The sequence below is a fragment of the Diabrotica undecimpunctata genome, chromosome 4, assembly GCF_040954645.1.
Source record: "Diabrotica undecimpunctata isolate CICGRU chromosome 4, icDiaUnde3, whole genome shotgun sequence".
Taxonomy (NCBI): Eukaryota; Metazoa; Arthropoda; class Insecta; order Coleoptera; family Chrysomelidae; genus Diabrotica; species Diabrotica undecimpunctata.
This window is the reverse complement of record NC_092806.1, coordinates 46,713,531-46,739,459: the sequence shown is the minus strand read 5'-3', so window position 1 is coordinate 46,739,459 and position 25,929 is coordinate 46,713,531. Positions and strand designations below refer to the sequence as shown.

The following is a 25,929-nucleotide window of genomic DNA, read 5'->3' as shown; positions in this document are numbered from 1 at the left end:
ACTCGTCTGTTCAATGTTTTGTCAGATAAGTATAATTTTAATATTGTTCATGTTTATATAGAAAGTATCAACAATGACAATCTAGGACGTTTACATCCCTTATCAATTGGCCATATCCTACATAAAAAATTAAAAGTGCCAAATATAATTGAAATAAAGAGTATTGGTAGAAATAGGATTAAAGTTATATTAAAAAATTTAAAGGATGCAAACGACTTAGTACAAAATTGTAATTTAAAAAATGATAATCTAAGAGCTTATATACCGAATCATCTTTTGGAAGTAAAGGGTGTTGTACGAGGTGTAGATACACAGTTTGATATGGATTACTTGTGTGAAAACATTGAATCGACAGCAAAAGTACTACAAATTAGGAGAATGCACCGCAGAGTAGAAGAAAATAATGAGATAAAATATAAACCTAAACAAATGATTATTGTCACATTCGAAGGAAATATTTGACCTGGACAAATATCTATTAACAGAGTCTTTTTTCCAGTTGAACAGTTTGTTGGTCGTGTAACACAATGTTACAATTGTTTGAAGTTTGGGCATGTATCCAAACAATGTAAAAGCACTTCTTCCTCATGCATTAACTGTGGTTCAGAAAAAAATCAAAATCACAAATGTGAACAAAAAGATAAATTCTGCATACATTGTAAAACCAGTGGACATGTATCTATAGATAAAAAATGCCCTTATTATGACAACCAAAAGAAAATTAAAAACATGTTTAATTATAAAGTTTCATACACTGAAGCAAAATCTTTTAGTGAGTCTTCTTTTGCCGGCTTTACAGGGAATAACAAATTCTCACTTCTGACTAACCTTGATGAAAATTTTCCTTCTTTAACTGCAAATCAACAATCTCGTTCATCCGAACCTATTTGGCCAAGAAAACATCGTTTACAAAATAATATGTCTCTAAGTCAACCTAGTACATCTAGGAATATAGATAATTTTGAAAGCACTAGAAAGAAACGTAAAGCAGGATCTCCTATCACGTTATCTCCCACTCAACCTCCTTTATTTCCTTTTCAATTTGGTCCATCTAAATCACTATCATCCAATCCACATAAAACAAATACTAATGATATCGAATTTATTAAAAATAACTTGTTTAAATCTTTATTTACATATTTTGATAATTTTTTTAATAAAATACAAACTATCGATGATATAAAAAATATAAATAACGAAACTCTTAAGCATGATATTAGTCTAGTATTGGAGGATACTTTTACAAATAAATAATTTTCTTGAAGATTATGCAATGGAATGCACGTTCTGTAATATCTAATAAAAATTCTTTTATCCAATTTTTATCAGAAGAAAATGTAGATATTGTTTTATTGAGCGAAACTTGGTTTAAAAAAAATGTAGCGTACAACTTTAAAGGTTATAATCTCATCCGGAAAGATCGTGATGATGGCTATAGTGGAGTAGCCATTCTAGTTAAAAATACTCTCAATTTTAAAGAAATAAATATCCTTAGCAATTTTAATGATGAAATTCTAGTTTGTGGATGCGCGGTAAATTGTGGAAAAAATTCGATTAATTTTTTATCAATTTATCGAGCACCAAAAACTAAAACTAAAACAGATGATTGGGTTAAAGTTTTTTCTCAAGTAAAAGCTCCCCTTATAATAGGTGGAGACATGAATGCACATAATGTATTATGGGGATCTAAAAAAAGTGATAATATTGGAAAGCAACTAGAGATGGTTGCAGATGATCTAGAGTTAGTAATATTAAATACTGGTGGACCTACATGTTTAAATCGGCCTGGTGCTAATGATTCTATGTTAGATGTTACTTTCAGTTCTTCAGATATTGCAAAAAAAATTACATGGTCTGTTTTCTTAGATACACTTGGTTCGAACCATTACCCTATTTTAATAACAGTTGCCAACGCCTCCCATTCAAATGAAAAAATTTTACCTAAAAGTAAATGGAATATTAAAAAAGCAAACTGGAAACTGTATACAGATGTTGTAGACTCTCTCTTTGAGAATAATATGGAATTTGAAAACACTGGCGAAAAGTATTGCTTTCTTATTAATAGCATAAATGAGGCTGCAGAAAAGGCAATACCTGCTTTTAAACCTTTCACTAGCAAAAATCGTCTTCCGCCTCCATGGTGGGATAATGAATGTAGTAATGTTGTGAATAACAGAAGACAAGCGATTAAATTATATAAGAAATCTCCTACAATGGCCAATTACATACAATGCCAAAAACTTGTATCAGAAGCCAAAATATTTCTAAAAAATAAAGCCAAAAAGAGCTGGATTGATTGGTGCTCAAAGTTGAATAAAAATATACCGTCAGCAAGCTTATGGAATCAAGCTAGAAAATTAAACAGAAAACCAATTTCTTCTATAAAATGTTTTGACGATTCCTTAGAAGAACAATTTTTCGATCAAATTGCTCCACCGTCTGTAAAAAATTGCAAAACTTTTGACTATTCTTCCAATAAGCAATATCATTTTTTGTTGGAATCTTTTAATACATTAGAATTGGAATTTGCCTTAAAAAATCGAAATAGTACTAGTCCAGGTTTAGATAATATTAAATATCCAATGTTACTATATCTTCCCAAAAGTGCCAAAATTTTACTATTGGAAATATTTAATGATATAATCATGAATAATTCAGTAATAGCTCAATTTCAAGATGTAATCATTATCCCCATACTCAAACAAGGGAAAGATCCTAATTCCGTTCACTCATATAGACCTATCTCACTTATGTCTTGTGTACTGAAAACTTTGGAACGGATGATTAAACATAGGTTGGAATGGTGGTTGGATAAAAAGAAGTTACTTCCAGATTTGCAGTTTGGGTACAGAAAGGGCTGTGGTACCATAGATGCACTTGTCACATTGGTAACGGATATTCAGAACTCCTTCTCAAGTAATATTTATTTACCGACAATAGTATTAGATATAGAAGGAGCATATGATAGTGTTTGTCTCGATATTTTAATGGAAAAATTAATAAAAAATTTTCATATACCACCACAATTGGTAAACACTATTCTTAACTTTTATTCGTGCAGAAAAATTTACCTGAGAACAAACAATAATAAACTTATAGGTCCTCGTTATAATAAACAGGGACTACCGCAGGGATCGGTTTTAAGCCCTCTATTGTTTAATATCTATACTGCAGATTTGCATAAGATTTCCATTAAAAATCTCAGCTTTAAAATAATACAGTATGCTGATGACTTTCTTATGTATTCTTCTACCAAAAAATACGATAACTGCATTCAAACTTTAGAAAAAATACATGATAGATCCAAAAATTGGTTCAAACACAATGGGTTTGAAATTGCATCAAGTAAATCAAGTATTACGATTTTCACTCGACATAATATCCCAAAACTAAATCAGATAAAATTGAATGGGTATGATTTTAATTTCAGTTCTTCAATTAAATATTTGGGATTGATTCTCGATCGCAAGTTAACTTGGAAACTTCACGTTGAGTTTATGTTGGATAGATGTAAGAAGGGTCTAAATTTCCTCAAATCAATTACAAAAACATGGTGGGGTGCAGATGTGGAAACTTCTTTGCTTTTCTTCCGATCTTATATTAGATCAATTATCGATTATGGATGCATATTATATGGTTCAGCAAGTAAACATATTCTGAAAACAATAGATGTGTTTCAAAACTCAGCATTGCGTATTTGTTTGGGTGCCATGAAATCGACGCCTATTAATGCTCTACATGTGGAAGCTCTAGAAAATCCTTTGGGCTATAGAAGAGAATACCTCAGTCAAAAGTTTGTTATTAATATACAAAATCGTAACACTACTCTCTACTCAAATATCAGAAAACTGAACGAAGAAGATTTAACTAATCGATATTGGAGACTTAAGAACTCACCTCCACTTTGTGAGGCTTTTAGAAGCCTGACAAATTTTGATTATGACTTCAAATCAGAGGATAATCTTCACATCGAACATTTTTATTCGTGCTTGCAGCCCATTACTGTGATACAACCGAATTACCATGTAAATTCTTCTGTTAGCTCGAATATTTTGAGGTCCTGTTTATCTAGTCTGTCAGACTTTTTAGTTATTTATACGGATGCCTCAAAGTCTATGTTTGGTACTGGGTGTGCTTTCTACATTCCATCAACTAATACAGAAAAACTTTGTCGACTAAATCCTAGTTTTTCAATCTTTAGTGCTGAAGCTGTAGCAATATATGAAGCATTAAGATACTTTGAAAACACTCAGAATACATCTGTTACAATAGTATCTGACTCATTGTCGGTTATGTTAGCAATTGAAACTTTAAGTTTTCCTAGTAACAACTCAAATATATATGTCTTTCAAATTAAAAAACTTGTTTATGACCTTCATAGAAACCGAAGAGTTGTTCATTTTTTGTGGGTTAAAGCACATATAGGTCTTAAATACAACGAACATGTTGACCTATTAGCTAAAAAGGCCATTGACACCGGAACGCAAGCTGATCACCAAATCTGTAGACAAGACGTATTAACAATAATTAAAAATAATATCAATAGTAAATGGAAACAATCTTGGCATATATATAGTACGCAGTCTTCCTCGCAATATGCTTCTATACAGCCTTTAATCCCAAGTGATTATTGGTTTAAAAATTATTCTGTTCCACGAAGGTATATAACATCCATAATTAGAATAAAATTTGGACACGCCTGCTATCCTAGTCATCTGTCCAAACTAAAAATTGTAAATTCAAATTTATGTCCAGACTGTCAAAAAGAAGGTGATCTAGATCACATTTTCTTCGAATGTAAAAAATACACAAAACAAACTGAAGATCTAATAAAAAATTTAGTCAACATCAAAATTTTTCCTCCGTACAATATGTGCTATCTGCTATCTCTAAATATAAGAGCTGTAAATGAGTGTTTGATGGAATTTATTTGCAAAAGTAAGCTTAATATTTAACTGTAATTAGAATCCTAACCTCTGTTTTACCCCATTTGTTATTACCTTTTATCCGTGACCCAATCTAGTTTGTCTTAAAAGCAATGTCTTGATGGGTCCCTAGACGAGAAACGAGTGTCCATGTTTTATCCCTATCCTATCCTTAATAATAATTTTAATGCTTAGAATTTGTAATGCTACTTAAGTTTGAAATTTATATTATCTTTTTATTCTTTCTGGGTAGAAAATTTTCATGTTGTGACTGGCTGTATGGCACTTGCCTATGCCATTAAAACAAAAAAAAAAAAAAAATAGGTACACCATATTTTATAGGTGATTTTTTTTATTTTTAGGTCTATTATTACCCTTGAGTTTTTTTAACGTATAATATGTAGTTTTGTAGTAGTTTTATAATCTACATACAATGAAAGCATGTTATTATAAAATCAAATATACAAAATTCAATGTTTAATTTTGGAGTTTTCACACCCAACCCGTTCTTTAGTGTATCAAAATATCATCCACATTTAGCGGAAGGTTTTAAATGTCCTTGTTGATATCCGGTTTTCCACTTGTTTTTTTTTTTTAGTTTATGATAAATACACCAATAATAATCAATGCTAAGTTCTATTATAAATCCCGTAATCTGCCCGCCTATGATGTAAAGTTTGTGTGAATAACAAATCTAATTAATAGTTTAATGGGTCTGAGTACGAGTTATAGAGATCTAATAATTCAATATCAAGCTGTAAATTGTCATTTATCATAATGTAAACTTTGACTTCGAGGCCTGCAAATTCAATTACTGTCAATCCTTCTAATCTTAATCCGACCTGCAGACCTCTCTTGTTGTAACGCACACACAACGGCTTTCAGATAATATTCGGAATTAATCCGAATCCAATTAGACGGGTTAAAATTGCGAATCGCAGACTTTGACGCTTTGCGGAAATGGATACGTTGCCGTTGGTTAGTGTAGTTAGTTATTTTGTTGTGCGAATAGCTATAGCTGTTTAATCTAAGCGCTTTGTAAGCGCATATGTATCTCATCCAATATCCAAGGCTATTGATAATGCAGACGTGTAAAATTTAATGTTATATATTTGTCAGCATTGCATCAAATTTTATTGTCTCTGTCAATTTATACATGTCAAGGCTTTTATGTACATTTCCAAATACTAAGCCATACTGATAAATTTTACTTTGTAGATAAATGGGTCATTTACTTTCGTTACACAAAGAGACCCAGTTCCATAGCTTCCAGATGACAGAAGCTGCTCTGTATGTTTTTGAAGTTATACTTCTATACGCGCGCTCGACGTTGGAAATTTGCACGGGAGTGAATCGGTGAAATCATTACATATGTAAGAAATGAGTAAGAGAGAGACGGAAGATATATTTTCTCTCTTTCTCTCTCGAGAATAAAAATGTTTCTTATGTATATATATTTAATATTATCTATATAATATTATATATATATATATATATATATATATATATATATATATATATATATATATATATATAATATAATATATATTAATATTATTATTTATGTGATATGTTTTGTATTATTTATTAAATGTTCATAATTATTTTATTATTAGATTTCAAAATAATAATTACAATAAATCACTGTATGACCGAGAACTGTTAATTTTGAAATACGTTAGTGTCATGTCTAATTGGCAAAATTTTTACGTGTTTGGTTCATACGCTGGTATATGTGAGTTCGAATCCCAATATGAATTTCCTTTTTTATTTTTGAAATATTTAAAAACCTCGCGTTAATCTTATTAAATATATGTAATATACGCAAAAATGCTAAATTATAAAATAAAATAAAAATTTACAACATAATCCGAGTTGTTGGTTTTTTTATTTTTATCTTCCACAAACATTTTTTAAGTTATACTTCTATATCCGCGTTCGACGTTGGAAATTTGTATGGGAGTGAATCGGCAAAATCATTATATATGTAAGATATAGGTAAGAGAGAGACAGAACATATATTTTCTCTCTCGAGAATAAAAATATTCCTTTTGTAAATATATTTAATATTTATTAATATTATTATTTTTTTATTAATATTATTATCATGGTAAATTAAACATATGCGTAAGTAAGTTACGTATATTGTCATTTGTAAATACTTAAGAATATTGCATTTTAATTTGTATTGTATTATTATATTGAATTATATTGCAGTGTATTGTATTGTATTTTTATATTAATAACAAAATAAACAATGAATTTTACTGCAGAGTATGTGTAAAAATTTTTTTTTGCATTCAACTCCTTTTATACATATATGGAAATAAAAATATATATTTTCATTAAAATATTAATTCAGTCCTTCATTTACTATACTCCTATTACAGGTCAAATGTTTATATACAGCAAACGATGCACCATATACCTAAATACCTAATTCTTTTTATCTTTCTGCTCTCTCTTACCTATAGCATTACATATGTAATGATTGTGCAGATTGACTCCCATATAAATTTGTAACGGCGAACGCGTGTATAGAAGTATAACTTCTACCGGCAGTCCCACTGGACTGTCACATCAGTTTTTTTTCTGGTTCCTTACATGAAGCTAGGGAATAGGTGGTTACATCCAGTAAAACGCCGCGTGCTAGGCAAAGGCTAATGAAATATGGGTCTCTTCTGACGCTGCTCCATTACAAAAAGGTCTCTGGCTCTCGGAGAAGGTAATGTATAATTATTTTGTATACATTGCAGTCGATATTAATGTAAAGTTTTATTTTTTTAATTGTTATGCTACTTGAATTAAGGTGGATGATGACACAGGCCGACAAAATTAGACCAATATTTGTACCAAGAAATTAGAATATACTTTTCAGAAGGTTTTTGTGTGCTGAATCCGAATCTGAGTTCCAAATTGCCAAATTGGTTCTGGTTTCTGAGATATCCTAACCTAAAAGTGAAAAAAGAGTGGTTTTTGCCATAGACATAGGGCAGTTCTAGGAGAGATAGCGTATCAGGTGAGATGACTTGCTGTTATTATCCCCGCCCCACTCACATTGCTAACATTCTGGCAACCTTGTATGAAAACCTGTATTGAAATTAGTGTTAGTTATCTACGGCGCCGTTCTAAACACGTGTTAAGTTATGTAAATAAGCAAAGATATTTTGTGAATCATTGAAAATTTTATAATGGTATGATAATGCTATATATCTATTGCATATTAAACACTGTAACCTGTTAGATTATTTTTCGATTATTCTAACCTCTTTTCATGGTCACATTCCACCTTAGATTAACGAAACCGTTTCGTTACGTACTTTACGAAACCTTAGATTAACGAAACCGTGGTTTCTTTAAGGTAAAAACGACTGAGCCATCTCTCCTTATAGTTTTAGGTGAGTTGGCTGGTGATTACTGTAGGAAAGATGGCGCATGCTGGTAAATGGTTTTTATATTACTTTTTTATTTTTTACAGACATGCCGACAGAATATGTGTGGAAAGGCAGTGTGTCTAGAGGCAAGTGGACGGAGAAGTAGCTTGTGCAAGCAATTACATTAATTAAAAATGGAGAAATGGGTGTAAACGCAGCCAGTAGTGAAAAGCGTGAATTTGGTCCGACTTCTACTCTTGGAACAAATCATGAAATTAAATTGGTAACTCATATCACAAAGTTACAGAAACATGGCTTTGCTCCTACTCGGACAATGGTAAGATTAATGACATTTGAATTAGCTGAAAAGCTTAAATTAAAGCAAACATTTAATAAGAATAGCCAAAAAGGTAATTATCCTTGATTAGAATCATTTCTACGAAGAAATAAGCAATTTTCAGTAAGACAATCTGAAGGTGTATTAGCTGCCAGAGCTTTAGGAATGAACAACACTGATGTTTCTACTTATTTCACTCTAATTGAAAATATCCTGAATGTAAATTCCTTAATGAATAAACCTGGTTTAATATACAATATTGACGAGATAGGGTTGCAGCTTAATAATATGCTGGAACATGTTATAATTTAGGGTTCAAAAAATGTTGCTTCAGTAACATTCAGAGACACGATTTCAGTAATCGTATGCTGTAACGCTGAGTGATTCTTTATACCACCGGTGTGCATTTTTAAAGGTTAAAATAAAAAGCGGAATTTGAAGAACGAATGCCACCTGATGCAACAGTATTTACGGGTGAAAAATCAGCGTATGTTACCAACGAACATTTTCTGCGATGGCTTAAAGAAAAATTTGTCCCAAAAAAACCGATAGGAATAGTGTTACTACTTTTGGATGGCCACTTTTCATATTGCAGTAGTGTCAAAACATTACAACACGCTTCCGAAAATGGTTTCTTTATTATTTTGCCTTCTAAGCGACACCAGTCAGTTTTTACAGCCCTTTGATAGGGCATTCTTTAGATCGCTAAAACATCTTTAGTTTATTATTAAAAGGTAGTCAGCTGAATGCTCCATAACTGTATAGTTTACACGTTTTTGTATCTTTTTAAATAAAGATTATAACGAAAATGTTCTAAATTTTGCATGCCCTCTCTCCTAGAATTACCCTATAATACAAGATAGACTGAGTATTGCAATACCAGCCCGTTTCCCCAGTGCGACAGAAAAAACTGACGAAAAGTAGTCTCTGCATCTCTTTCCAATTTGCCAGGTTTATCGACCACGTGACCTAAATGACGAATAGGAAGATCACGAGGTCTATAAAACCCGGTTCATTAAACAGATATGCAGGGACTTCTTTGCATTAGTTTTCTCTGTCGCACTGAAGGAACGCGACTGTATGGCAGCAGTCAGTCTATTTGTATTATATGTCTATGGTTTTTGCATTTTTTGGCCGTTTTTAAGGTCATGTAGGATTGTAATATAATTTTTCTGCCAAAAACTGTTATAAACATCTTAAAGTATAAGATTCAATCTTCCATCCATCTCATTAAACGCTATAAGGGAGCTTATTTACTTTATCGTTAGTGACTGTAAAATAAAAGCAGTACCTATTAACGGAATATACAAATTCGTGATGTAAATCCGGCCTTTTAAAAAAATTGAAATTCTTTTGAAAACACATTTAAGTTGGTTAAACTTAATATTACGGCGCGTGTGTATCCTAGCTAGAAATTTATTAGGCTATTTTTTATGTATAAATGGTGTGGTGACATGTTTTAGCTTTTGTTTTAATCAAGCGACGCAATCAGTTCGAGAGCGGTCGTCAATCCTTTATGTTTCAGGTAAGTATTGAGAAATTCATTGGTTATAATATTTGCTTGCAAATTATTACAGAAAGTATTTTTTCACTTACATGCAGTAATTTGTTCATTAGAAATGGTTAATAGTTGTCTTTTTTATAAAACACTTTAGTTTTTTGGCCAAAACAAAGTAGGATTTACAAAAATAGATTAGGCTGGTCTTAGGGCACAATTTTAGTAGCTAATCTAATTCCGGTCCAGTGGGAGGAAAAACTAATCGTAAAATATTTATTGTTTTTAGCTATCGCGGGTTTTCCCGTGACACGTGATCAGCTTATTAACATCGTAGTAGTGCTCATTAAAAATCTAAAGTGAGCCAATCCATTTAAGAATGGAACTTCTGGAAGTGGATGGTACACTGTATCCAGAAATTTAGTGTCTCATTATAAAAGCTATTTTAATAACAGCTGTAAAACTGAATAATCCCTTGTAAATACTCTATTCTTGTATAATTATCACAGCTACCAAAGCTGCCAGGACCGGCATAATAGCCAAGCATAGAACAACTGTATATAGGTACATATAATCAGATCAAATATTATCATTCAAGCATAACGTCAAAAAACTCTTTTTATAAACATACAAATTTCCCATAATTATTGTTATTAATCATTATTTTAAGTCTCAACGAACAAAATGTTTTGTGTGTGTGTGTTTTGTGTTTTATTGGCACTGGTTTTCACACTGGCCAGTCAATTTCATAATGATTTTTTTAGTCTATAACTTATCACTAACTCAGGGGAGTAATGTGTAGTCTCTGTGTTGAGTAAATTTCTTGTTACTTTAGTAAAGTCGACTTCATTGTCTTTACAAAGAGACGCTAATCAGATCTGAACGTCTGAGGTCCCTTCGGTGAGTACCGATTTACTCGTTTTAAAAGGTTCATATTTATTCATGTTGACTTGTTATGTTTAAGTTTTCCGTTTCATGTCTGAAAAAGTTATCAAAAAATGGGAAATTTCTTTATTAATAATTTCACGAAAAAAAATTATTCTTCATTAAAGGTTATGCATCACATAGAAATCATTAATCGATAATCTTATAAAATAATAAGTGGTAGATAGGGAAAATCAAAATTATTAATTAATACTGAAGAGGAAAGTGATTTTAAATTTAGATATGTAAGAAAATGTAATTTTAAAATAAAATCAAAATCCACAAGGAAAATAATTCCTGTAGCTGGCTGTATACCACGTATAACAAAAGAGGTTGGTCTTTGTATGTGGGTATATTTTATTTTATAAAAACCCTTAAAAGGGCAACATTACAAGCACGAACGTTTTCGGAACATCTGTTCCATCATCAGGTTAAAATACAGGTTACCATGCCTGAGCCACCAAAATATTTGGGTAAAAACCCTTTAAAATGAAATGTGTTACCAAAGATTGTACATGGTGTTGATAATATTATATGATGTTTAATATTTTAATTAGATTACATTTCATTTTAAAGGGTTTTTACCCAAATATTTTGGTGGCTCAGGCATGGTAACCTGTATTTTAACCTGATGATGGAACAGTTGTTCCGAAAACGTTCGTGCTTGTAATGTTGCCCTTTTAAGGGTTTTTATAAAATAAAATATACCCACATACAAAGACCAACCTCTTTTAATTTTAAAATGTTTGTAGGTATTAAAAATTGTAATTAAGTTTAGATTCATGGCCTTCTAATAATTAAATAATACATTTAAAGTAAAAAGTAAATAAAAAAATACTTTTGCATTTGTTAATTTTGTATATTGAATAAGGTAAATTAGAAATAAAATTAAAAATTAATGCACCTACTGATACATTATTAAAAGGCCATGAACCTAAATTTAAAAATAATTTTTAATTCCTACAACCAAATTAAAATAACATTTTATGCTGCACCTAAACTTAAAAGCACTTCACTTTTAAGCATAAATCAATATTTTGGTATTTTCGTTTTATACGACTTAAAATTTTATAAATTTGATTATTGATTTCTATGCAATGCAGAAATGTTTATGAAGAATAGTTTTTTTCATGAAATTAATAATAAAGAAATTTCCCATTTGTTGCCAACTTTTTCAGACATACTTTATACCTTACTAACAATTGAAAAACTTCTTCCCTTACATGAAGTATAAAATATAATCATATTTAGCTATATGTATATACCTACATTAATTCATTTTAATTTTCACTTCACCATTCACCATTTTATTATTTCACTTGCAATTTGTTTAACAAAACAAAAATTGTTTATTACTTTCAAAATTTGGATATATTTAATAGAGAATCGACACAGAAAATATAATAATTAATTAATCCTAATACTCCATCAGTTTATGTATTTTTTCCCTTAATTATCTATATATTTATTTAAATTAAATATGTAATGTAAATGACAAATAAAATATAAAATTCGTTAAGCCGGTCCTTTTTACTATTTACCTGAATAGGCAAATCCCTTTATGGCTTCGACTTTATCAGCGGGATACTTTTAAATTCTGCATAAGTCAGTTCTTATAATTGTGAATGAAGTTTACTAACATTTTCTAACAAAATCGCAAAATCTGACAGCTAACCATTCCTTCGTTACAGAGAAAAAGATAAGAAATTAGTTCAAGAAAGTATATGATTATTTTAGTCAAAATGGCATCACATATTGTCTTTAAAGATCCAAGCCGAATATATATTTAACTGCAACGAGACAGCCTTTTTCATGGCTCCACATTACAAACAAGTGTTAGTTAGTAGAGGGTCTAAAACTGTATATAATAGGGCTATTTGTCTGACTGTATTAGCAACCATACTGGCTAGTGGAGATATCCCTTCATCAATAGTTTTGTTTCCCTATACAAGGCTACTAAAACATTTAGTTTCAACTATGCCAATAGGTTGGGGTATCGGATACAATGAAAGTGGATGGATAAATACAGAAACGTTTTATGAGTATATCGCAAACTATTTTAATAAATGGTTGAATGAAAAAAACATTAAGCGATCTGTCGTGTTATTTTTGGATGAACATGTTAGCCATATATCTCTTTCATTGAGCAAATTTTATCATGAAAATAGAATTGTTTTGGTAACACTGGTCCCAAATTCCATACATATGCAGCCGCTTGATGTTGCTATATTTCGATCTGTAAAGCTACATGCCGCAAAATAGTTCAGATTTCTGAACCTATTTTAAAAATAAATCTCTCATAAATTCTGCTGAATCCTATTTTGTCACTCCTCCAAAATTTTCAACGCCATTTAAAAATACATTTTATTTTGCAAGTAGCAGAGAAGAGTAAAAGCTGAAAAAAATTAAAAGAAACCAAAAAAAAAAAACAAAAGCTTGAAGAAAAAGAAAAAAAACACCTAACATGACGAAGAAAAATGCAGAAATTGATGGCAAGAGAACACAAAAAATTAAAATTTCCAAAAGCTATGAAATTAAACCTAAACATTGAGAATGAAGAAAAACAAAAAGGAGAGATAGATGGAGCAAATAAAAGAAAATGAAATTTTAAACAAAAATGTTGGTTCTGGGAGAAAAACAGGTGGAAGAACTAGAAAGCCGAAAGCTAACAATTCTATGGATTTGACGGTGGGCGACTACGAACTAGGTGAGTACGTCATTGTAGTTTACGAGGAGAAATATTTTCCAGGAGTAGTAGAAAAAATAACAGAAGATTCAAAATAAAAGTTATGGAAAAAATAGGTTATCATTATCAAAAAATTGTTTGTTTAATTGCACCGCCTCAGTACATTAAGAAAAGGGGTCTTTTTTCTGTACCTGAGGTAAATAATTTGTAGATCTTTCATAGCTCTTTGCTCTTACATAATAAATGAAAAAAAAAACACTGTTGCTAAGTAACTTATGAAATTCTTTTTTGTTTATGTTCAAAATGTATTACGTATGTACATCGTTTTATTAAAAAAATTGCGTGTACAATTTAAAACAAAAAAAAAGATAATTCTTTTGATATATAGGCCGGAATTAAATCACCATTAGGCCGGAATTACTACTAATTTTTCAACATAGGCCGGAATTAAAGTTTTTTGCATTTTAGTGAAAACCATTTTTTTTGGCGAATAAAAACACATTTTTCATTTTTTTATTAATTATTTTGATAAAGAAAACATCAAGCTATCAAATATACTTTAAATCCATTTTCTCTAATATTTCGTTTCCTTAATATTTACGTCTAAAGTCAAATATTCCTTAACTGGGCCGTTATTAGGTCGGTTTACCTTATTTGTATTACATTTTATTTATTTTAATATTCCTGCTGTTTTGACCTTAAATTGATATTAATTTGAGCAGATCAAAATCTAGCTTAACATTTTTGGTAATCAAAGATACGTCTTATTTACAAGTTTTTTGCTACAGTCATATGATTTGCATTCTGAATGATTTTTATTATCACCTTAGACTGCTTATCTAAATAATAAATTTATTTTCCAGACAACAGTTTGAAGTGATCGATGTTTATACATTAATTAATATAAACTTAATTTCAATTTATAGGCGTACTATACAAAAAAAATTGAAATTATTTAAAGTAATTACATTTTTATGTTTTTTTCTTAATTTGAAGCAAGTTTGTAATTTACTTACGTTTTATATTTTGAAAGTCATTAAATATTTTGATTCAACAAAATTTGCAAAATAAACAAAAGTCAATAGATAACTAAGTGATACATACCTAAGTTAGAGACATAATAGACACATGGTCATGTGTTCAAGAACTCCCTGTAAAATCACTGTAACTCAGTGATTCTCAACCTGTGGGGCGCGGTATTATTAATGGGGGGGGGGGGGCGTGAGCCTATTCGAAAAAAACATCAACAACATTGACTAATTTACTAAAATCAAAGCAAAACTCTTACAAAATAAAAAATAAAATACACATGAACACTGATATAACAGGTATAATTATAAAGAGCACTGAACACTAACACTAAATTATGAACAAGTTTAATAATAAATCAGTGACTTCCTTGAGCTTGTTTTGTAGAGCAAAGTTTATCGAAACGGGGTGTAATATTAGAAATAGACGTTCTCAGTTCTTTTTCTATATTTAGCTGCGATCTATATTTGGTCTTCAAAGCAGCCACCGCAGAAAATCCTGTTTCGCAAAGGTAGGATGTTGAAAACGGCAATATTACACGGAACGCTCTGGTTTTCAGTGCAGAAAACTCATCATTTACTCCTGCCCAAAATTCAAAGAGGGATTTATTATTAAACTGTTTCTTGATTTCATCATTTGCGGTGAAGTCAATGAAGGTTTCTTCTTCGGCAGTAGAGAGCCCTTCCGGTGTAATTTGGAACGGATTTCTAACCCACTCGTAACTAAAAAAAATCTTTTAAAATTTTTAGTCAGCATCGCTAAATGATTTTCAATGGTTACAAAAACAACTTTCACGTGTTGTTCTTCAACCTTGTAAGTTTTAATATATTCATCCACATTTGCAAACATTTCTAGGTTTTTTTGCTTTAAATTTCTGCTCCACAATTCCAATTTTTTACACTCGTAACTTTATCACTCGTATCCAATATTTGTGTATTGGCTCCTTGAAGCTGAATGTTCAAAATATTTAGTTTCTCGAATATGTCAACCAAGTAGCTCAATTTCATCAAAAAAAAACTATCTAGAAACATCTCGGCTTCCGGTCTATTTTCTTCTTCTAGAAAAATAGCGATTTCATGTCTTAATTCAAAAACACGTTGTAAAAATTTCCCACGTGATAACCATCTTGCCTCACAATAAAATAACAATGCTGAATGTAATGTCTTTACAAAGTGCAGAAAAGATTCTGGTTTTCAAAGGTCTTATTTTTATGTAATTAACTACTGTTACAACCGTTGTTAGCACAATATTCAGGCCAGGAGACATTTCTTTGGAAGCCAGAGCTTCTCTGTGGATCATACAGTGTATCCATATACACATTGGAGACTTTTGTTTCACAAGCGCTTGTAGACTATGAAATTTTCCGGACATTGCACGAGCACCATCTGTGCATATTCCGACGCAATTCTTCCACTCTATTTTTGCTTCATTTAAATATTCGTTTAAGATAGCAAATAATGCGAGCGACGTTGCTTCAGTTCTATTGGTTTGCAAAAAAGTAGTTCTTCTACTAATAATATGCCATCACAAAATCGAACGTAGGCAATAAAATGAGCATCTTTATTGCTATCTGTTGCCTCATCAAGCTAAATCGAAAACAGCTTGTCCCGCAACTTCCCGAGTAGATGATCCTGTACATCTTTAGCTATATCACAAATTCGACGGGCAACAGTATCATTTGATAGAGGTATAGACTCCAATTTTTTGGCAAAATTATCTCCAAACATAGTTTCTACAATTTGAATTGCAGCTGGCAAAATAAGCTCTTCACCAATAGTGTGAGGCTTTCTACATCTAGCTATTTGATGGGAGGTTTTATAAGAGGTCAGTAAAGCTTTTTGATTCACAGACAAAGTTTTTTTTAAAAATGATTTTTGTTTTTCATGTGATTTTAATTTTAACTCAAAGAATTCTCGGGGTTGATTAATGCACTCACTATGAAGCGTTTCCAAATGTCTTTTAAGTTTATTTTTGAGCAAATGATACATAGAGGCCTTTCTTCTTCATTTACTTCAGTAAACGTAAACCCAAAATTTAAGTAATCTTGAGAATATTTTCTTGATTTTATTTTTGGAACCACTCTCGCCTGTACACTCTTGTTGATGCTTCACTAGTATCGAATGCTCGCTTACGCCCAGTTAAAAATTTATCCATGATTTTGTATAAATTTAAGTATATTTACCTACTGCTTCGAATATTTTAATACCGTGAACTGCAATGAATACACGCAAACTACAACATAAACATTCACAATAAATTTAACAGGTGCAGAAGGACTGACTGGACTGACTAAATTGACGTGACTAAGGTCTGGGTCTGAGGAGGAGAGAGAACTCGGAACTCGGAACTTCTGGCGAAAAGAGACGATCGGTTCTGGATTGGTGTTTCCACATATCAATAAATTTACTTCCTCTCGGTAATTTGATAATTAAGGTTTACCGGTAAGTTTAGTGCAAGGGCGAATCCAGAGAGACTGGCTAAAAAAATTGACAAATAAATATACTTTAATAACGATAAGGTTTGATTGTCTTTATGGCACTCGAGTGTGTGAAAAGTACCTTAAAAAAATTTCGGTACCACCGAAAAAAGTTCATGTACCACTACCACCCCCCTTGAAAATCGGTCCTGGATTCATATATTTTTATTCTATGAGGGGGCGCGGGGCGCGGTGTAAATAATTACATATATAAAATTGGGTCGCAACTGGTAAAAGGTTGAGAAACGCTGAGTCTGTAACTGTAAAAATAAAAAAGATAAGTTCTGTAATATAATTATGTTAAATATTTGAAATGAAGCTAATCGCAGACCTATTAGTGATTCCATGACAATGAACTATTTAGAATGTTACAAAAACCCCTATAAAAATTTGGACAAACCGTGGGTAAAGTTCTTCTCAGGGCCTTCTTTTAGTGCGTCACAGTTTTTCGATTTCTTTCTAACGCATTAAGTTGGATCTGACTGAAAAAAGCGGAAGTTTCGTAATTAAACAAAAAAATATTGCAGCGTTTCATACATAAGTGGTCTATTCGTAACTTACGTTTAATTCGTTGATATTTCAAATGCGCGCTTTCTATAGCCAATTAATTATGCACGTAATATTTGACGTAAAACTTTATCCACGTTGGCCATCCTTTCGAAGTGTCAAAAACTGAAGTGATCGTTGTCGTTCAGATCAGTAATAAATAGTGATCTGAACAAATATACAAAATAATATCAAATTTTGATATTATTTCACAGCGCTGTGCATTATTTTGAGTTTTTAATTAGGTATTTATTTTTTCATTAAAATATTTTAAAAATGCAACGATATACGGAAAAGGAATAAGTACTGATACTATAATGACTGATAAAGTTTAAGTTGATGGAAGTTGTAAAAAAGCGTCTACCATATAAAGTATTTAAGTAGGTATTAGAATTTATTTAATACATGGCATTTATATATATATATATATATATATATATATATATATATATATATATTTTGTTTTACAGATTGGATAGACTGACCCTTCAATATGACCATCGTGTCTCGATACTGCCTCCATATCATTGTTAATTCAATCCAATAGAGGATGTTTGGTCTGACTGCAAAAGGTATTATGATGCTGATATAACTTCTGCTAGAATTACAAATGAAGCCACAGTATTAAATGTTCATTATTCAATGTTCAATGTAAATTATTATTTTTTAATTCTTAGGTAATAACTTTGTTATAACTTAAGGCCCTACTAGAAAAGTGGAGGAAATATGTTAGGCATGAGGAAAACCTTATTAATGAATATTGGGAGACAGAAACAAGAAAAATTGTTACCCAAATTTTCTTATCTAATATTGTTTAGTAACTAGTGTTGAATTTGAACAAACAGCCCCATCATCTTCCATAATTGAAACAGGCACAATTAGAACTAGCAAAATTTTTAAACCGTTCACATTCGATGTTCAAATAGCATATAAAATTTATTGTTTTAAATTCTAAGCTGCAGCTAGAGCAAATGGCTGGACTAATAAAAAAATGGCAGCTTCACTAGCAGTGTAGAGAGCAACCGTATTACAATTTCTTCTTCAGAATATACCCTAGACCTTCCGCAAACGTTAGTAAACAAGAAGAAAACTGCTTATTAGAAATGGATGTGAACGAGAAAGGAGGAAGATTACAAGATATATAAAAAATTAAATCGAGATGTAAAAAGAGAAGTAGTGAAAAGTAAAAATGAGATGTGGGATCGAATATGTGCAGAGGTGGATAGGTATATGGGTGGAACAAGAGTTGGGTAAGCGTGGAAGATGATAAAGTCTCTCCGGAGGAAAGGAAAGGAAAAATCTAACTTACAGTTAATAGATATAAAACAGTGGAAACACCATTATGAGGTCTTACTGATAGAGGATATATGTAAATTCCAAGAGATCGAAATTAAAGAAATATTCGAACATACACAAATAATTGAGATAACAACCGGAGAGTTAAGCGATGCACTCAAAAGAGGAGAGTTAAGCGATGCCCTCAAAAGAGGAGAGTTAAGAGATGCCCTAAAAATATTGAAAAACGGTAAAGCAGCAGGACCTGCAGATATCCCAATTGAGTTGGGTTGAAATGAGACAAAATATCCATGGTGATTAGCTCCCCAACTCAGTGGGGAGGTTGTACGGTCTAATACTAAAAGAAAGAATAGAATCAGAATACCAAGACATAGAAGAACAAAATGGATTTCGTGCAGGAAAATCGTGCACTGATGGTATATTCATTCTGCAGCAGGTAAACGAAAAACGAAAGGTAAGGGATCTATCTACCCACCTATTGTTTGTAGATTAAGAGAAGGCATAAGTTACGGTACCTTTGAAAAAACTGTTTTAAACATTGACGAAAGTAGGTCTCAGTAGAGAGTATGTGGATGCTATCGCAAATATATACAAAAATGCAAAAAGTGTCGTTAAAGAAGGAAACTTTATACCTGAATCATTTCTAATAACAAAGGGGCTTGAACAAGGATGTTGTCTATATCCGACCTTATTTAAAATATATATTTAATCATCACTAGAGCAGTGGAGGAAACAAGTATCCGGAATGGGAATAGAAATAGGCGGTGGTAAATGTCTAACAACTTTATTTTTCGCAGATGGTCAGGTAGTCCTAGCGAATAATGAAAAAGACATGGACTACATGTTTAGAAAACTAAAGAAAGAATATGAAAAATGGGGCCTCAATATGAATATATCAAGGACAGAGTATTTTAAAATAGGAGATGATGAAGAATATCCAGAGTTAGAAATTAGAAACACAAAGACGTGCAATGAATATAAATATCTCGGATCTATAATATCTAAAGAAGGCATTACCAAAAGAGACATCGCAAACAGAACGCAGCAGGGAAAAAAAGCGGTAAACATTATAAACTCTCTACTATGGTCTAAAGATATTAGACAATAAAGAAATTGACAATCTATCGAACCTTGGTTGAGCCTATTATGACTTATGTGGCAGAAGTTTGACAGATCATGAAAATAGATAGAAAAAGAATAGAAGTCGTAGAAATGGATTTTCTAAGGGGAGTGTGTGGTGTATCCAAAAAAGATCATATCAGGAATGAAGATATTAGAAGGAGGACAAATACTGTATATTCCAGTGTAGACAGAATTGAAACGAGACAACTAGTGTGGTATGGTCACGTGAAGCGAATGAATGAAGATAGATAGCCAAAGAAAGCTTTAAAAGAACATCAAAGAACAAGAAGAGGAACGCCTTCAGTTGCGTGGGAAGAAAATGTACGGCACATAATGAGAGATAGAGCCATCAAAGGAGACGAAATATATAATTATATATATAATAATATATATAATTAAACCCTCCTCATTCAAGCTTTACAACATATGGCCAGCAGCATGAAAGTCCTATATCAAAACATAACGAAAGCCTGCAAGAATTTAAAGTCGATATTAAAAGATTATTGCAATAAAAGCGTTAAAAAGTTTGAATTTCCTGCCAAAATTTTTGTAAAAAATACCATGTTGTAGGCAATAAAATACCTTACAAATTGAAAAAAGGAATAAGTTTCTACGATGATTAGGACCGAAGATATCGCCAAAAAAACGAAACACGTTTTATTTTTCTTGAGGTTATGTTTGGGTTTAGGAATCTAAAAAAGTTTTTGGTCAGATACTCTTTAATATTAAACAACATGGTATTTTTATTTTTGGAATATAGTTGGAGGCTTTTTCACTATCTTAACCGGCTAGACCCTTTATTTCCATTAAATATTATCGTAATAAAGGTGTGATAAAATTAACTTGAGAGATCTTGTACTATTAAATTTCTAACGAAGTAAAAAAGAAAGGGCTCTATAAAGTAAAATTGTGTTGTAAGATATCAAGTGTTGACTGAATAATAATTTCTGAACGCCGTTCCAGATGGGGAATTTTTCTTGATAACGCATCTTTGATTTAAAATGACACTGAATAAAAAGATGCCAGGCAAGGCAATAATACATTAAGTTAGTAAGTTAGTCAATAAAAAATAAAACTTTAATCCTATTTCAGTATTAGATTTTTTAATTATATATTACGCGAATGGTTGATAATATATGCTATAATCACCCTGCGATTATGTCTACTAAAGCATCCTTTGATACTGCCACCATTTAAATTCCATTTTCTATCAAAACGGCGTTGGATATTTTAACAAAATAAGTAATGAGATTAATTAACTTCCTCTTATTATAATTTGCGTAGCTTCCTGCACGCCACTGTTCGTGAAAGCGGTCGTATTAATTAATAAGGAACTCTGCTAATTGCGCTGGGACGATGGTGGCTGCTATCTCTATCTTCCGATTGGTTAGCCAGAAAAGGGACTTCAAATAATTAGTACAATTACCAAACGAACGCATCCTGGAAAGAAAAGAGGATAGCCGGAATTAGAGATTAAGTTTAATCTTGCGTCAGTTTAGATTTTCCGTTTCCACGAAGACTCGTAATTACACGTTTTGAGCTTTGGTTCTTTTATATCAGGTATTAGCATATGAGATTGTTAATGTTTTGTTAATTACAGTGGTGCAATAGAGACCTCTATACTGATTTAATAACTTTACAGAAGATGCTTAAGTGGTATGTAAAACAGTTTCATTAAATTGCTAATATGTCTAAGAAAAACATTAAGTATTGTATGGCTGATTTGTTTAATAGTAACTATAGTAGAAAAAAAAAGATGAAAATAATTTATAAAATAGAGCAATGTGAGACGAAGAAGTAAAAGTATATTAACAAAACAAAAACGAGTAATTCCGGAAGCAGTCTGTGCTAAAGCAAATTGGTTTATTATTAATGGTTTCAGAGTTGTAACCGGAAATACTATTTTAAAGTCACCGAAATAGTACATGCAAGTGATACATAAATCGGGTAAAAAGGCAATACCTTACAAAGAACCAGAAAAAGAAGAGCAACCTATGCCCAACAGAGAAAAGAAAATACGAGAACGGTAATAAATAGAAAATGGAAGAAAATCTCGTAAGCAACTATATAAGGGAAGCGTGTAGATATGTACACAATTTAAGAGAAGGATACAAACCATGAACAAAGCTATGCAGAAATCACATTGAGAGAGACACAGAAAATAGAGAACCCCCGACTACGGAAGAGGTAAAACAAGCAATACAAGCACAGAAGAATAACAATGCTCAAGGCATAGACAACGTACCCTCTGAGCTATATAAATTCGGTGGCGAACACCTAGTCCGACAAATGTATGTGCTTATGAAAAAGATTTTAAATGAGAAAAAGATCCCTAGCGACTGAAAAACCGGCATTTTATGCCCAATCTATAAAAAATGGATAAACTGAAATGAAAGGCCACGGAAAAGGTGGGAGGATGAAGCGGCAATAAACGCGCAAAATTTGCTAGACGTGAGAACGTGGAGAAAATCGGCGCGGGACCAGCAAGGTTGAAGGCATAGTTTGGAGGAGGCCAAAGCTCGATTTGGGCTGTAGCGCCATTGGAGAGAAAGTCTATTATAAAATCAATTGATTTATTGTTAATCATCCATTAACTATTATATAAGTCCTCGGGACTTCTGAGATCTGCCATATTTAAGCTCTCCGCCACAATATAATAGACTTTTTTGAACTTGGTATATCCAGTGGACAGGGAACCTTCAAATAGCAACAGTAAGTTATGCCGAAGCTGCCTTCCGGTGTTAAAGGTTTAATGTGGGACCCGATTCCCTCGTTCCACTTATATTTTTATTTTTAGACTCAGAAGAGTCACTAATTTTTGAGGTGGTTCCTTTTTGTTTCCATCTTTATTTTATTCCTACGAGTTGAAACAAAATGCTGTCAAGTACGGCATAACATCCATGCTGTGATAAGCCTATATTCTTTTAGAGTTTACCAGCCATGCATGAGTACCATACATACTCTAGGCACAATTGTGTTGGGGAGCGCAGTAGCCACAGAACAATTCTCACCTATTATAAGTCACAATGAGGTCCAAAGAGTACGTGAATCTTGAAAGTACGTAAATTATTAAAAACCAACAAGAGGAAAAGCTTGCCAACACTATATAACTGAGCAACAACGAAAAAAATATTACAGGGAGCTACTAACAGAAAGCCGTCCCAATTTTTTAGAAAATACAGTAAGACTAAAACACCAGAACCAAAATCAAATAGATTTATCTATGGAAGAAGTCAACATGATTATTAAGAACATAAAAAATAAGAAATCAACTTTACCTGGAGGAGTAGCACCAGAAATGAATGAATATGGATCCAAAAATTTAGTTCTCTGACTGAAAATATCTACCTGAAGAGTGAACAAATGCTTAAATTACATTAATATTTAAAAAAGTAGACTGAAGAAAATGTGAAACTTACAGGATAATTAGCATAATCTCATCAATGTGCCGATGGTATGACAAAGTTGTTAACAAACGAGAAGAAGATATCAGTGGTAAAATTGGCGAAAACCAAGCAGGGTTTATTGCAGAACGGTCCTGTATCGACCAAATATACACGATGTAATTAATCGAGAAGAAAATAGCAAAAAATAGGGCGTTTATATACTTATTTCATGAAAGCGTATGAATTAGTACTAAAAAGTTGTGTAACGCTATGGGAATCTACATATACCTTAACAGTTGATTAAAGGAGTGAAAAATCTGAATAAATGTAATACAGTATGAGTAAAGATGGGAATGAAATTTCCCAACAGCTTTAAGACAATAATGGGGTTGCTGGCGACCACCTACAAAACAAATTTCCTAAAATAAAAAAAACCTAGAGACAAGTAATTAAAAGGAAAAAACATATATACTTTCATCCTCGTAGACAAAGTGTCTACGAGGACTTGTTTATAGCAACTCGCTTCTATTAACAAGTTCTCGTAGACACTTTGTTTCAGGACTAGTAACCTCCAGTGGAGTCTTACGTTGCCATGTTATCAATTCCAATTGTAACTTAAACATCATAGTAAATAAGATCAAATAATGTAACTTAAATTCAAACTAAAAACATTTAACGGGTTTTTACCCAAGTATTTAGTGGCTCAAACATGTACATCTAGATACACTGATGATGGAATATTAATTCCAAAAACGTTCTGTGATGTAGCCCGATAGGGTGTTTTAATTATTTACGTTTTATAAAGGATTTTTAAATAAATTTTTTGTGATATATGGTATATGGCCCGCTACAGGAACTTAGTTTCCTTGGAAGTATGGCGTAAAACATAAAATATAGCGTACCAAATAAAAACCAGCTTAGTCCAAACATCCAGAGGAAAAACCAATGATGTCACATAAATAAACCGGCAGAGTCAATTATCATTTTTAAGAAACGTCAGTATTATTGTAACCGCAAAAGTGTAAGTTCTTGTTTATTTGTGTGATTATTAATAAACGATTATGACTAATAGTGATACGGAGGGATCCGTTAAGAATGTTGCAGTTATCGACTCATGAAGCTGGACAGTCTTGTAACTGCTTAAGGTTGAAGTGCTTTGAAGCAATTAATAAGGCGCAAAGAAAAGAAAAATTGAGAAATTTTAATGCTCTGCGCTCACGATGAGCAAAATTATTATCTGGCTGGTTTAATTTACCTGTCCTGCATAGTAGGCGTCATCGAAATGAGAATACTGCCAGTTTCCATGATGCAAGTTATGCGTATTGAGTGTGAGTTCGCGATTATGATATTCCGGTGTGTGCCAAAGCTTTTTGTTCCATTGATGGGATTACAAAAAATAAAATAAATTATATAAAGGAAAACATCAAACGAAGTGGTGCAGCTCTTAAGGACAGACGTGAAAAGCATAGTGCAATACATAGGAAGCTGAACGACTTAACAAAAGGTTTGGTATGTGACCACATCAAAAGCTTTAATGGTCACTATAGTCTGAAAGATACAAAAAAGACTTATTTACCAGAAGAGCTCACAATCAGAAAATATTTAACTTCTTTAAGGAAAGTCTCATATGAAACGCACAGAACAATTTTTAATAAGGAATTTAAAATTGCTATTGGATACACCAGAAGTGACACATGCGCAACGTGTGATGAATTTCAAATTAACCTTAAAAATTTGACATACTGATAAACTTAGACAATCAACTGTTATGAACGATTTTCGTAAAACAAAGACTAAAGCGATCTATTATAGCGATATATCTGAAACCAAAAAATCTGCAAAAAAAGCAACAAAAAGGAAACCATCTGCATTGATTTTTAAAAAAATATTTTAATTCCGAAAATTACCACTAACGATGTGTACTATAAATGCCAATTGTCTATGTATGCCTTTAATGTACATGTCCTCTCTTCTGGTCAGTCCATTTTTTATACCTATCATGAAGGAATGGCTAAAAACGGATCAAACGAAGTTGCATCTTTTCTTCTCCATTTTATCAGTAATTACTTACAAGACCATATTAAAGAACTGCAAATCTTATGTAACTCTGCCGGAGGATAAAATAAAAACTTTACTACTTTTCGATTTATTCATTTTGTAGTAAACGACAAAATTCATAATCTGAAACAAATCAATATCACATTTCCTGTAAGAGAACATTTCTCTTTGGAGTGTGACAAAAATGTAGAATTGTGGGATTTCAAGAACCTCTTTGAGGTCCCAGAAGAGTTTAAAGAAGTCAACAGGCATTTTCGTTCCAAAACATCGCCGTT

The 25,929-nt window shown here is 31.9% G+C and overlaps 1 protein-coding gene and 2 long non-coding RNA genes across 4 annotated transcripts in view; 2 read left to right on the top strand and 1 right to left on the bottom strand.

Moving 5' to 3' along the window:
• Positions 1-25,929, bottom strand: part of LOC140439484 (LIM domain only protein 3-like) — a 431,220-nt gene that overhangs the window by 68,295 nt on the left and 336,996 nt on the right. The gene's annotated exons all lie outside the window — the stretch shown is intronic.
• LOC140439487 (uncharacterized) overlaps positions 1-25,929 on the top strand; it is a 254,156-nt gene that overhangs the window by 79,879 nt on the left and 148,348 nt on the right. The window lies entirely within an intron of this gene.
• On the top strand, positions 7,542-8,690 carry LOC140439486 (uncharacterized). Its single transcript, XR_011950636.1, has 3 exons — positions 7,542-7,650; positions 7,735-7,944; positions 8,404-8,690. It is a non-coding gene; the product is annotated as an uncharacterized lncRNA (long non-coding RNA).